General features: G+C 39.1%; 1 protein-coding gene across 1 annotated transcript in view; it reads left to right on the top strand.

Moving 5' to 3' along the window:
* chrm2a (cholinergic receptor, muscarinic 2a) overlaps positions 1–13,536 on the top strand; it is a 75,901-nt gene that overhangs the window by 27,611 nt on the left and 34,754 nt on the right. The window contains exon 2 of the mRNA XM_072377513.1: positions 1,262–1,416. The gene's annotated coding sequence lies outside the window, so the exon portion shown is untranslated. The remainder of the gene's footprint in view (positions 1–1,261; positions 1,417–13,536) is intronic.

Below are 13,536 nucleotides of genomic sequence, written 5' to 3'. Positions count from 1 at the left end.
TTCACACATTTGAAAAATAATCACTCTGTGGAGCACTGATGAACTCTTAAGCTAAAGGGGTTTATTTTATCTTGCACAGTTTACAGTACATTCAGAGTTTGTGGAAGGAAATACAAATTTGCAACATCTGCATTTGAAGATGATGGCTGCAGACATAAGCTGCACACCTTGTCCCTTAAGGCGGGGCACAAGGTTTCTGAGTCATTTTCATACAAACTTAGGTCAACTGCACTCAACTGCAAACAGCAGTATAACCATTTATGTTATGTTTTTCCTCCTTGTCTTTTTAGTTTATGTATTTTGATTATTTTCATTATTTTAGACCCTGAGACATGCATTGTTTGAGCTCAGCCCATACGATTACATATATTTGGGCTGCGCACAGTCAACTGCAGAGGGACTCGGTGGACCCTCTTGGACTGGTTTCCTATATTCATCCTTTACTTTTCTTTCACTTTTGTTTGAGCAATTTGTGTTTTCAGTGGCTGTTAGACTTTGGTTAGACAATTACTTGATTTGGTTTGGACAACTAAAATTCTTGGTTTGGGTCAGGAAAATGTGTTTTTAGTTAAAAATAACTATTTCCACACAACAGTAATGTCTCCTTGCTGGGTTTTCATCTGGGCATTCCATGGACTGAGGTCCCATTTGTGGGTGCTGTGGGTTAAGGTTAAGGTTTTTGAATCTGTGTTGCTTTCCGTTTATCGCATGATCAAAATGGATGCTGATGCCTCATTGAAACTTGTAGAAGGTGGGGAAGAGCACCTTCTGGCCATATCTACTGAGGTGATAACAGATAACAACGTCCACTTAATGAACTGATTACACTCAAGATGAAATTCCAGTTAAATTTCAAGGTGGGAAACAAAAAACACATTAAAGTTAGTGGAAGAAATTTTAGTTAGTTTCTGTAGCACCCTTTCTGTAAGGATATTTGCTTTTGTAACATCAGTTTCTACCTTAATTAGCAATAGTATGAATAAAATTAACTTATTCACTTATCATTTTTGGATGCATGTACAATAGAGACATATGGTGCAAATGTTAATAAGGGGATTTTAGATGTAACAGTTTATTTTGTTATCTACAACCATGCCTGCATTTCTTCTGGTTTTGGTATGCTAAGCTAATCATGTCCTGGCTGTTTAATAATCAAAGAGTATCAAACTTCTCATCTAGATCTCAGCAACTGATATAAAGGAAGCACAAAATCACTTGTGTCCATTGCTCATTCTGTTTTATCTCTGTTGTTTTTGCACAGTGGCCATGGCAATTAACCATGAAGCTGGAGCCAGATACGCCCATCACTTCCTTCTGTCAAAGAAAGACTCTGGTGCCACATTGAGCATACACATTCTGAATATGCCACCCAAACAAGAGAAAGCCTGACAGACTGCAGACTGCTTAACTCTCTCTGTAAGTACAGACACCTCACAGTAATAGTTTATTCATGACACTCAGACCAAGTCAAATCCCATGAGAGACAAACTCCTCTTCAGCTTTGATTTTCAAGTGAAACATTTCTTAAATTCTGTCATATCTCTTGAAATTTAGTAGAAAGACCTCTCAACCATTCTCTGCACACATCGATTGCACATTTATGTTTCTTTTATTTTACTTGGAAACAGTTGCTGTATGCTCTTCTTGATTTACAATCTCTATGGGTCAATACTCAGTACTCGATGCTGATTTCAATTTGGTACTGAAATCTTGACACAAAAATGAACATCTGCTCCCTCTAAAGCTTTGTCAATTCAAGTCTCACAGGGAGCACTAATTCCTCTGAATGTATTCATCAAAAAAGCAATCCATATACAGGTGATCTGTTAAATGTGTTCCATATTGTTACTCACAGTATTGGATTATTTTCCAACCTGCAATTTTGTGCGCCACAGCTCTGTGGTAGCTAAATGCTAATGGAAAACTTGAGCCTTAAGCATGTACGTATGGCATTTTTCTGACACTTCAAAGCAGTTACAAGAGCTCATCCTGCATCAGTGGATACAAATTAGCTCTTCACCAATAGCAGGGGGTTGCAAACCCTACCATATTTTATGTGCTGTGCTACCGCCACACTGCGACTCTAAAAGGAGGCAGTTTTCACTGTCGGGTGGCACCTGGGTGAGTTGTGCTCTATTGCATGTTGAATATTCCCATAATCTAAGGTAAGTATTTTATTCATTGTAATATATACTAAATTAAAACAATGTTTCAAATGCAGCATTTATCAGAAACTGAATGTTCACTTTGTGGCCTCTATCATCCTTCGGTTTAGTTGAAAGATTTGCAGTCATCGGCCTCGTTTTTAGTTTCAAAACTAAAAAACTGTTTTGGTTTTAACACCTTCAACTTTACTGTGCAGGTTCATTTCAAGTGCTCTTATTAGTTTAATTTAACCAACGTTACATTACCTAAAAAACAGTGTCTTTGACAGATACAGTTGGCAATCAACTTGTGAATAATGCAGCATTTAACAGCTAAAGAACCAGCTATTTCCCACCTGAAGATTGCTGAAACCAAAGCAGAGAACAGAAAAATAAACTAAACATAACGTAAGATTGGTGCTGGATCTGCTGGATGTATTAATAGGAGACTTTTCTTCCCCCATTAACCATGAATAGTTAGATAATAGCTTTTAGATCAATTACATTTATATAGCATTTTCTATGCCCATTCACAGGTTTGTTTCAGCCGCCTCCACTTTCAGGGCTCCTGAAAAGCTTAAGCCAAGTGCCCTCTAAAACTTTAAGCCAGATTTTTACATTGCAGACAAAAATTGGACGTCACAGATCAAAGCCCCCAACCCTAGGCACATCGGTTTGACTGGTGGTTTTCAGTCGCTGTGTATGAACACTAACGAGGGGTAATTTGTGGGGCTCAGAAAAGATGTTCCAGTCTCCAATTGAATTTCTAGATTGCCTGATTCTCTGGCAGGGGAGAAGTTGATGAGTTAAGAGTTACAGCCAATGAGAATACAAGAGACACAACAGGGGAAACCTGGAAAAAGGAAAATAAGAAAAACGGATACAACAGACACGATGGAAAGCAGAAGGAACAAACTATGGTCTGCTTAGGAAACAGCAGAATTAGGTTTAAAGTTGGCAAGACACCTGTGCCTCTGATGTTTCCAATGTGCAATATCATGTCAGACTTGCAAAAGAGAAACTGACACTTTCTCTTCAACAACCAGGTAAGCAATGCAAATTTAACTACCTGGAGCCACTTGACAAACAGAAGTCAGGGACCAAGTTGGGCAAAACATTTTGAAGTGGGTGACCCCCTGCTGTGATCAGTCATGTAGTGTGAACCCACCAGGACTTCAAAAAATTCGTTTACAGGTGAAGTACTTGGCGTGGTGTGAACAGCACAACCATCCAATGACTACGAAAGTCTTGAACTGAGAACTTGGAAGTCAAACTATCCACCAGGGGAGCATTTTGTTTTTCCTGCCGATGTCATTCAGTATGAATATGGACAAAAGGGAAAGCGTTTTAGGCCACTGAGATTCAATTTATTTGGGAGAAAAATTGTCCTTTGGTGTGTACTAAAGCATACACAGCATTTAACGGACATATTTTGTCTTAAAAGACCTCTGACCTCTGCTTCTGATCGTCTTAAGATTGCACAGATTTGTCCAGTTATTACTTACCTTATTATCTGATAAGCGTTTTCTTTTCACTCTATGCCATGGTGTTGAAACTGGTGCTTTCTATTACAAATGGCAGCAAGGGCTAACGCAAACAAATACTGCTCGTCAGTTTAACTAGTAATTCAGTGCACAGTCGTTGAGAACTGGATGATTTTTCAGGAAATTCTTCCAGTCAGACTTCTTCTTCAAACCTGTTTACATATTTGATTAGACAAGGATATGTTTCTGAGGCTATGTATCATGTGCAGATGTTTCAAAAGCTATCAGATCACATGTCACTCTGCAGGGCTAGAACATCCATCAACAACCTCACTTCTCACTCGAGGGCTGTGTGTGGACATTATCAGCAGATGTGGCGTCTGCACGTACGCACACACTCACACCACCGTTTGATGCTGTTCCACCAACAACACTGTCAAGAGCTCTCCCTCTTCATCATACTGATGCTGTCCAGAATCATATCTCAAATGGCGTCGCTGCTCTTTGAACTGATGTTCGCTGTAGATGTGTGCGTGCGCACTTTCTGATTGCATATCCGTGTCTGTTTGCATTGAAGTTGAATGCCACTTGATGTACGAGTTCTTTTGTTTCAGGTAATAGATATTCGGTCTGTCTATTTTTTACCGTCTGTTTGCAACGACCACAGAAAGGACTGTCAGTTCTGTGTCAAGCGAGCTAAAATCCCTGGCAAAGACTAACACAAGAGGGCAGCGACAGTCTTTAAGGCCAGAATAGGGGGAGCGGTCACAGCCATACACTCACTCTGGTTAAAAGGAATAGAGGGGACACACAAGCTCAGACAGATGCATGGCAATGTGCTTACTTCACACCCTCTCATAACTTTGTATCTAATATGCATGCAGTACAGTTCCAAACATCAACCCTTTGCAGAAACAGCGGCTCGAGCACATCGCTTGAAGTGTCAAATATGCATGCGGAAGTGGAGGTCTATGCTTCTAATCCCCCTGGCAATTAATACAATCGTTTCCCGGGCCAAGCACCTACTTCCACACACCGAGCCTTTCTCTGAGCTTCTTGAATTTTTTAAATGGACTAATTTACAGACACATTGGCCAGAGGCTCGCTTTTATGGATTGGAGCTGTCTGGAAGCAAACGGCAGGCCATACATTGAGAATTCTCCACAGTGATATATGGGGCTTTGGGAAAACATATTCATTCAATGGAAAACACTGCAGGAAAAGTGTGCTGAAAGATAAAAACATTTTCTCAAACCAATTGTGTTGTAGTTGTAATTGAGCTGTAATGGGTGGTTTGATATTCTTCAGTGAGTTTAGTTTGAATTGCAGTTTCTTTTGTTATGACTCCCAGTGGAATTCACTGCTAATGTATGCTCACTCTGACCAGTGTGTTGTATTCTGTTGTCTGAGACTTGAAGTATGTAATATTTAGACCAAACAAACATTTGCTGGCTTGATGGTGAAAGACAATTCCATTCTGTTTTCATTTCGTCTTCAGTATATTGTGAAGCATTTAGTTTTACCCGCTTTTTGTTGTTGCCTCTGCAGATGTTTTTTGGCCTACAGTCAGATATCGATCGAAATGTTCAACCCCAGTGTGAGAAGAAGGGGGGGCTGATATTCAGAGGCGTTCGGTTGGTGGGGAAGCAATATTGATTGCACTTAAAGTGACAAGATTGAGGGGGCCCACTTTGACACGTTATCCCTATAGCCGCCAACAGACAAAGTGCAGGACAGAGGAGCAGCTCAGATTGATTTCTGTGATCATGAATGGTCTGAAAGCCATGAATCAGTCGTCCAAGCTATGCCTCTTGAAAATAAGTCAACAATTTTTCATAGCGTTATGGCAAGGACTGACAGCCTTTTTGATTTAAGAGGACAAGTAAATACTACGATAATGAATAGACCTCATGCACATTCTGACAAGCTTAGAAGTCCTCACAGCTCTTGCAATTATACCCAGCAGGTAAAGCCCACAGAGTAGTAGTGCATTTGAGAAGGCAGGTATTTGGGCATCTATGAGATTTTGTTGTGCATAATTCACTGGTGAAGCTTGAAGCTGATATAACCTCTCCCGGTCTTATGATCATCCATCAGGTAAAATTGCTTTCTACTAACATTAGGCTGTCAAAGACAAATAACAAATGTAGCCATGCAGAGCAACACATGATTACAGGGTAATAAAGCCCCGAGGTCAGAGGAATGTGACATCTTTCAAAGCAGCTTGTTTAAGGGAGAAAGTGAAATTTTACTTGAAGGAGATGAAGACGATTTCTATTTCATCTGAGGTAATAGCTGTAAAGTTCCCAGTAATGGTTCGATATCTATTTTTAACATGCATGTTTCACTTGAATGAAAGACATACAACTTTGACCGTAATTTTGGCAAATAAACCACCAATAAAAGGAAAAAGAGATGAGGGGAAAAAAGACCCAACACTGTCGTTTCTGGTGAGCTCCATGACCACTACTCAAAAACTCCTTCCAGAAGCGGAGGGATATTTCGAGATCCACATTGGCTGTGATTGATATTGGATAAATCCATCAGTATAATCTTCCAGGAAATTGCACAGGCATTTCCAGAGGTGTAATCGAGATATGGCTGCTCTCTCAGGCAGTGTAGGAGTTGGAATGAGGAAGGAAATTAGATGGAGGAGAAACCTGCACAGCCTGTGAAGCACAAAAATATGAAGCATAAGAAGTGGTTGGACAATTTATAGAACATTTGAGAGGAAGGAAACCACAAAACTAATAATTAAACAAGATACTTCAATTGAATGGTGGATGAGTTTGACATGCCTCAGTGTTTGCAGTTTCCTCCATGCCTGTGTTGTCCTTTTTCTGTGTTGCCTGCAGGTCCCTGGTTCCATGTGCTTCATAGCCAATTACCCATAGAATAAGATAGGGAAGGCCAGTTGCAAATTACAAACACAAAAAAATGCAAAATAAACCCCTCTGCAGTTGAAATGTGGTCCCACAAGAAAAGACAAATGTTGATCAATACATACAGGTTGTAAAGCAATTTTCAGAATAGTGAACGGTGCAGTGAGACAACAAGAGCAACAATGAACTAAAGACCTGTTTTATTGAGTGATATCTTCTTTTTGCTGAACATACAGATTGCCATAACAGGAGGCTTTGCATCTAAACGCAGCATGGTTTATCATAACAGATACAGTATTTGCATGTGGTTATGGGTGGCTGACTATATTATGAGGTTTAAATGTTTGCAGCAAAAAACTTAAATTACATTTTTATGACTGTAGCAGAGGGAAGAATATTGTGTTTCTCTTATGAGATATTTCAATATCCCGTGCTATATTATTTTGCAGGTTCATAATTTTATTTAGTAGGTCTCTTAACTGCTACAGAAGCAGTCTATGTGCTTTAATATTAAAAAATGCTATATTTTTCTTATACTGAAGAGCTGTTTTTGTAGGTTTTGTAACTTGCTCTGTTTAGCCTCTAACTCTTTAAAGGCAGACTAGGCTAGTATTTTTAGCTGTTGCTTTCAAACACTGCATTCCTCATTTGTCCAATTCTTCCTAGCTCAACCAGGCAGAATTGGCTGTGAGTGGTGGTAATGACAGACATGCTATGACCAGTTCCAGAGCAAAGCAGTAAATGAAGAATAAAAAGTCAATCACAAGCTGTTACTCAGTGGTTACGTTCTGTAGCACAAACAGCACACGTCCAAACCTCTGCACACCTCAACCTAACCCCATGAAAAGGTGCTGCATCATCTGATTTTATGTAATAGTCCTTGCTCTTGCTGACGGAGCACAAGTGTGTGCAAAGCACATATTTAAACTGACTGTTTCCCTTGTGCTGTTATTGACTGGTGTTCACACAGTCTGCCCAAAGACAGCCTTAACAACGTCCTGAGCACACCAGTACAAGGAACATACATTCAGAAGCAAGAAGCAGAAGCACATACATAACAGACTCACAATGTTGTACTGTATGTATTTTATTTAAGAAATATACCACCTCATCTGGCCCAGTTTGCTCTGACATCCATTCGCCTGATGGTTCCAAAATAGCAGAATGCAAGGCAGATTCTTATTCTTTTTCCACAAAAGTGTTTCACGGTGATGTTGGCAAAGGTCCAGTGAGATGGATGTGGGGACATCTAGTGGCACAAATTCCAAATTGCAACCCACTGCATGTCCTAAAGTAACGGATAACTAACTTAGTACCTGAGCCTCGAAGTCAGTCTGGATTGAGACTGCCTTGTGTGTAGGGACAGCAGTTTAAAGATATTATATAAGCCTGACTATGTTCAGAATGCAAGGGGGATAGCCTGAAGCCACCACTGTAATGAGTTGAAATCGGTTAGGGCAGCCATGGGTCACCAGTGGAGTTCAGTCATTAATGAAGTGACATTTGCCCTTTTATTCTTATCAAATATCAGATGATTCGCTGCATTCTGGACTACTAAAGTAAAGCAAGTAAAGACTGCATTAGAAACCTGGGGTTTTTGTGTAGGAGAATAATACTCCCTTTGGTGTGGACTTTGTGGTTTCCAACACCTTTTCATACACAAAAAAGCTGCATGATACTCTGAAGGAAACCAAAAACTCTATGAAGCAAAATATAACTCGATTTACTTCGAGTGAGATATTTGCACTGATTTACATTTATTTGTCAAATGATTGCACATCTAGTCAGTATTATATCATATATTATGGAAAAGTCAAATGAGCAGCTCAATTTATTCTTTTTGCTTATAAAAGTCCTTCATCTCAAAGAGTTCACTTTATGTCCACTGTCGCCAGCAAAAGTGAAACAAGAGGTCAAGAGACACACCCATACTTGATAAATTAAATGTGACAGCAGACTGCTCAGCCTTGGGTTGTTTAGTATGTGCTGGCGAACACATAACGATGAAATATATATATATATATTGTATATATATATATATACAAAAGAAATACATATACATATACACAATACTTAGATACATTTAGTAAGCTATGTATCTTTTTCCTCTCAGCTCTCAATCAAAATGCAGGAGGAACAGGAGAAATGTATGTGCATACATCTTTGATATTGCAGGTATGAATTTCTCTGACATGGAAATATATTTCAATCATCGAGGGACTGAGCAGGTTTTCCAGCTGGGTGGGATTAGTGATGCTCGGCTAAATGCGTTCAGATTGGCTAACCACTCTGTAGGCTGTTGGGTGTGCATGTGCTTGTAAACTTGTGTTTGTTTTGTGTGTAATGAGTAATCTGACCCTGTGCAGATCATTTCCCTTCTTGCCTTTAATTAGGTTGTAAATGTCAACATATGAACCACTCTCTTCCGCTGTGTGAAGCATGCGAGCAGTATCTGCTGCTTGCCTTGCTGGCTGATGGACTGGTGTTCATCTTTTGTCACATGTTGACTCGGACAATTAGAGAATGTGAGTGGCCCAAAGGCAGGGCCAAAAATAGCCACCTGAGGCGTTTCTCACTTCCTGGCCTCTATTCGCTCCAACATGCATCACAGCAGAAGGGGAGAAAACGTCATGGTAACCACCAATTAAGGACACGTATTTTTTAAACATAAAAACAGTAATTACTGTTGATTACAGCTCTCTTTCTCATTGGCTGTATTAGAGAGGTAGCATTTCTAAATATGCACTTTATACAGCAGTGACATGTGACTGTCTTGCAATGGAATCCATCCATTTTGAAATTTCTTTCAGGCATTATTTACTTTTAGCTGCACACGTTTCCAAATCTTGCTGTATCCAACCAGTGTAATGCATGCCTTCTCCCTACTAAACACACAGACACATCAATTTATGAAGTGTGCTCTGATAATTCCATTCCTGAAAAAATGTAAAAGTCCAGTATGAAGGATTTAGTGATATCTAGTGGTGTAAATTTCAAACCGTACCTCCTCCTCTTTATTGGCCTTGAAGATGTAAAACATCCCACTTTCGAGCTAGTGTTTTGTTTGTCCCTTTTGGACCACTGTGGTAACATAATGGTGCAGAAACGTTGTGGAAAAAGTGACCCACATGCTTTTTGGAAATTACTTGTTTGAAGTTAATAACATTTTAACCATTTTTCTTTTAATGTCATTCTACACCAGTTGGGGCGTTGTTGGCTCTAAAATGGAACTTCAGGAAAAATCACATGGACATTTTGGGTTATTGATGTATAAGTTCCAAATAACGCTGAACTCTCAAATGTTTTTTGGTTCTTCACAGGCTGTGGAATAAAAGTTTTGGTTACAGTTTTTAATTTTCAAAAAAACCCAGACGGGCCCAATAACTAGCCATCAGGCATTGATAAGCATCTCGTTTGCATTTTCAGTTTGTGCTCACCTTTGGCATCGTTAGACCTCACTGATGTCTCTTTTCAGGTGATCTTTTTCTACTACTCAGTTTATGCTTTCTTCCAGTTTCCCTAATTGTATAATTCATGTACACCCATAAGGGTGCCTGCTACTGCCCCATTCTGCACTGGCAAGTTATATTTCTTGTGCAGGCGTAGAATGCATGCCCTGGCCGACAGCTGGAAGTTGTCTTTGCGATGTGTTCAAGTGCTGTTTTGTTTAAGCAGACGCTTGAGACGCTGGAGACCCAGCAGAGAGCCTCTCATTGCTGCTGGCTCTTCAAGTCATATTGCTGTTTAAGAACCCTAACATTTACGTCTAAATGGGTCAAGTGCAGTCATCTACTCCATCTTTACTTCTGTAATAACAGAAAACAACCATGAGTGAGGCTAATCAAAAATCATGGTAATAAAAAATGAATGGCTGAAGCATGGATAGGGTGACATTGAGAAGAGTTTATTTGTTGAGGTTACAGTTAATGAGAATTGAAATTTCAGTTTTAAAAAAATAAACTGTAACATTACTGCCTTTGCTATATATATATATATATATATATATATATATATATATATAACGAGGAAGTAAGTAAAAGTTGAAGTGAGAGATATTTGTTTTCATTTAATCAATCTAAAGACTGCAACTGTGTCCCTTTGCTGTGGGCTCCTTCAGAAGTTTAATCTTTTCTTGCTTCCCACGTACTCGATGTGCATTTAGGGGTTAGAACATTCTCCAGGATGTTGAAGAGGAAATGCTCGCTGGATCATGGGAGGAGAGAGGACACATGGAAACATTAGTTACCATAATGAAAGCAGTTTTGTTGCTTCAAATTTGAGGAGACAATCTGTCCCTTCTCTGTTTTCTGTGTAAGTTTAGGAGATTGAGGCATGCTGCCCCTGGATAGGATTTTTGTTATTTTTTGTTCAAGGTCATTGAGACTTGCATAGAATATGAATTGTATTACTCATGTTTTTCCAGTTTGTCTCTTTGAAATGGCTTTGCTTAAACCCTCTTTAAGATAGTAGCTTTCCCTGGAATTTTAAGTCCTTTCAGACTACTTAGAGGAAATACTCATACAGTCATTTAGTCATAAGAATTGTTGAATTTGCAGGATATTTCCCCAGAACCTCTGGAGGCATGCCTTGGACAAAGCTGTGTGAATTTCCATGCAGTAACATAAAGGGCATTGCCAAATAGCAAACCAGGAAAAGACTTTAGCAGCGCATCAATCTACACGGTATTCTGGCGCTGTAACGACAAAAGGTATTACACTCTTAACCCCCCTGGAGGCAAATGGTGTAAGAGCCAACATAATGCGTGGCTGGTTGTCTGAGCATTAGCAGGAGGAAAACAGTAAGGCTGCCGTCTCACATCATTACCATTCAAATAGATAAACTCATGAAAAGACACACATTACCTCACAGTGCATGCATGTGACTCTGTGTGCTATACATATATTAAACAATCAAAGAATCTTTTATTACAAGACATTTGGCTTTTTCCTCCGAAGTAGTAATGAAGTGATTCTCAGATGCCAGTATTTGCATACATGTTACAGCTTGACAGTGTGTGGGTAAAATAAAATAAAAAATGCAATTTTCTGCATGAATTCCTGCTCTTCATGAATTTAACTGTGTGAAAGAGAGAGTACTTGCCAACAGTAATTACACTGCTGCTGACAAATCCCAGGATTTTAACTGCTGGCGCTAATGGTTTTAAGTTGCTACCGAAAGGGTCAAAACTCTGTGTAAGCGATACTTGACCATAAACTCTCAGTCATCGCTCATACTGTGCCTCGGAGGGCCGGATCATAAAAAGAAATATTAAAACGATGCGAAACAACCTCAAGTGAAAAATCTGCAACAGATATTGATCTTTTTCACTGATCTGTCCTCAACCTTAAGCGTTTATTTGTTGAAAGATTTAAAACAATACCTGCATTTTTTGGGGGGGGGATTGATGGCAGTAAAAAGTTTGAAGGTAGCAACCTAAATAATTAGCCTTTTGTTGTGTCATTACATCAAGCCAGTCTCTTATTCTAACATAGGCAACCAAAAAAATGAGAAAATTACCAGCCAGTTAAGTGGTCATTATCAGTTGCCATCATTCCTATAAAATCAGATTGGACAAAATGCACCAGCTACCAAGGATTACTTATTAATATAAAGTAGAAAATAATCTCATCTTCAACAACCCAACAACATACTGATGCTTGGTCAGAAGGCACTGCATCAGTTTTGAACTCAGCAGGTACCATACATGTTACCATACAAAAGGAAGTGAAAAACAGCATTCTAATCCTTGGATTCCAACACGAGGCCCATGCTTGTGGGTTTAGCGTCTATCCTCCTCCTTCACTCCAACCTTCTTATTTAAATTGTGTTCAATCTTCATAAGCCAGCACTATATAGTGAAGATTTCCTTTTGCAATTCACCTTTTTAAGCAGACGTTGCACCGTGTATGGCTGCAGAAGTATAACTATCAATATTCACTTCCCTGTGCATCAAATATTGATGGGAAAGGGTTACATTAAGCATTGAAACTGTTGTGTAATTGTGTTAATTAGTCAGATAACCTCTTTCAACTATGTGAACAAGTGTAAGCAAGGATCTACAAACTTCAGAAACCAACATTTCATTCTCAGAAGAACATTGAAAAAGTTAGACATTTGACTATTTTATGAAAATAAATGCACTCAAAGTTGATGACGGCAACACGTCTCCAAAAAGTTGGGGGCAACAAGAGGTTGGAAAAGTAAGTGGTGGTTGAAAGAAACAGCTGGAGGAACCAATTAGGTTAATTGGCAGCAGGCCAGTAACATAAAAAACATAAAAGAGCACCCAAGCTCATGGCTGAAAATCAATATCAAATGCCTGTGATCGTCAGCCCTTAAGGGGACAGACATTAGAAACAAGCATGATTCTGTCATTTAATCACTGCATTAACTCATGAACACTTCCAGAAATCATATCACACAAATGCACACATTTTATCCTACATAAATGACACTAATATGGTTGAAAACATCATGAGGTTTGAGGCATTTGTTGACATTTATAGAAATACAGGAGTTGAGGCCATGTAAATGGTTGGCTTAGGTAATATCATGTAGATCCACATGGAAAGTTTTTTTTTTTTTCATTTAATCTTTGCAGACACTTAATACATATCCAGCTTTTCCCAATGCCCCTTGCATTACTTATGTTATCTCACTTGTCACTAAATAGTTGTCACCTGTAGTCTCTAGATGCTGGATCTGCTGTGTTTGGTAATTAGGATTAGAGAAGGCTGCTCAGGTTGGGCTTTATTTGGTGACAGCATCTATCACAGCAACCATCTTGCTCCCATGTGAGTAACTTACTGACTTATTGCCCCAACACCCCACCCTTTAATTCCCTTTATATATAAAAAATGTTCTTACACTTCCCATTTTCATTTAAATGCCCTGCTAGAGACAAAACAAAATGGAGTTTAACCAATAGTAAGTTGAAAATATCATCTGGAAGTAGAGAGGAAAAAAAGGCAAATGTTTCAGAGTCACATCTGGCTCGGTTTTATATTTAGCATCCAGACATTCATC

The sequence above is a fragment of the Leuresthes tenuis genome, unplaced genomic scaffold (genome assembly GCF_036924035.1).
Source record: "Leuresthes tenuis unplaced genomic scaffold, fLeuTen1.0.hap1 SCAF_23, whole genome shotgun sequence".
Taxonomy (NCBI): Eukaryota; Metazoa; Chordata; class Actinopteri; order Atheriniformes; family Atherinopsidae; genus Leuresthes; species Leuresthes tenuis.
This window is presented reverse-complemented; position numbering and strand designations above follow the sequence as displayed.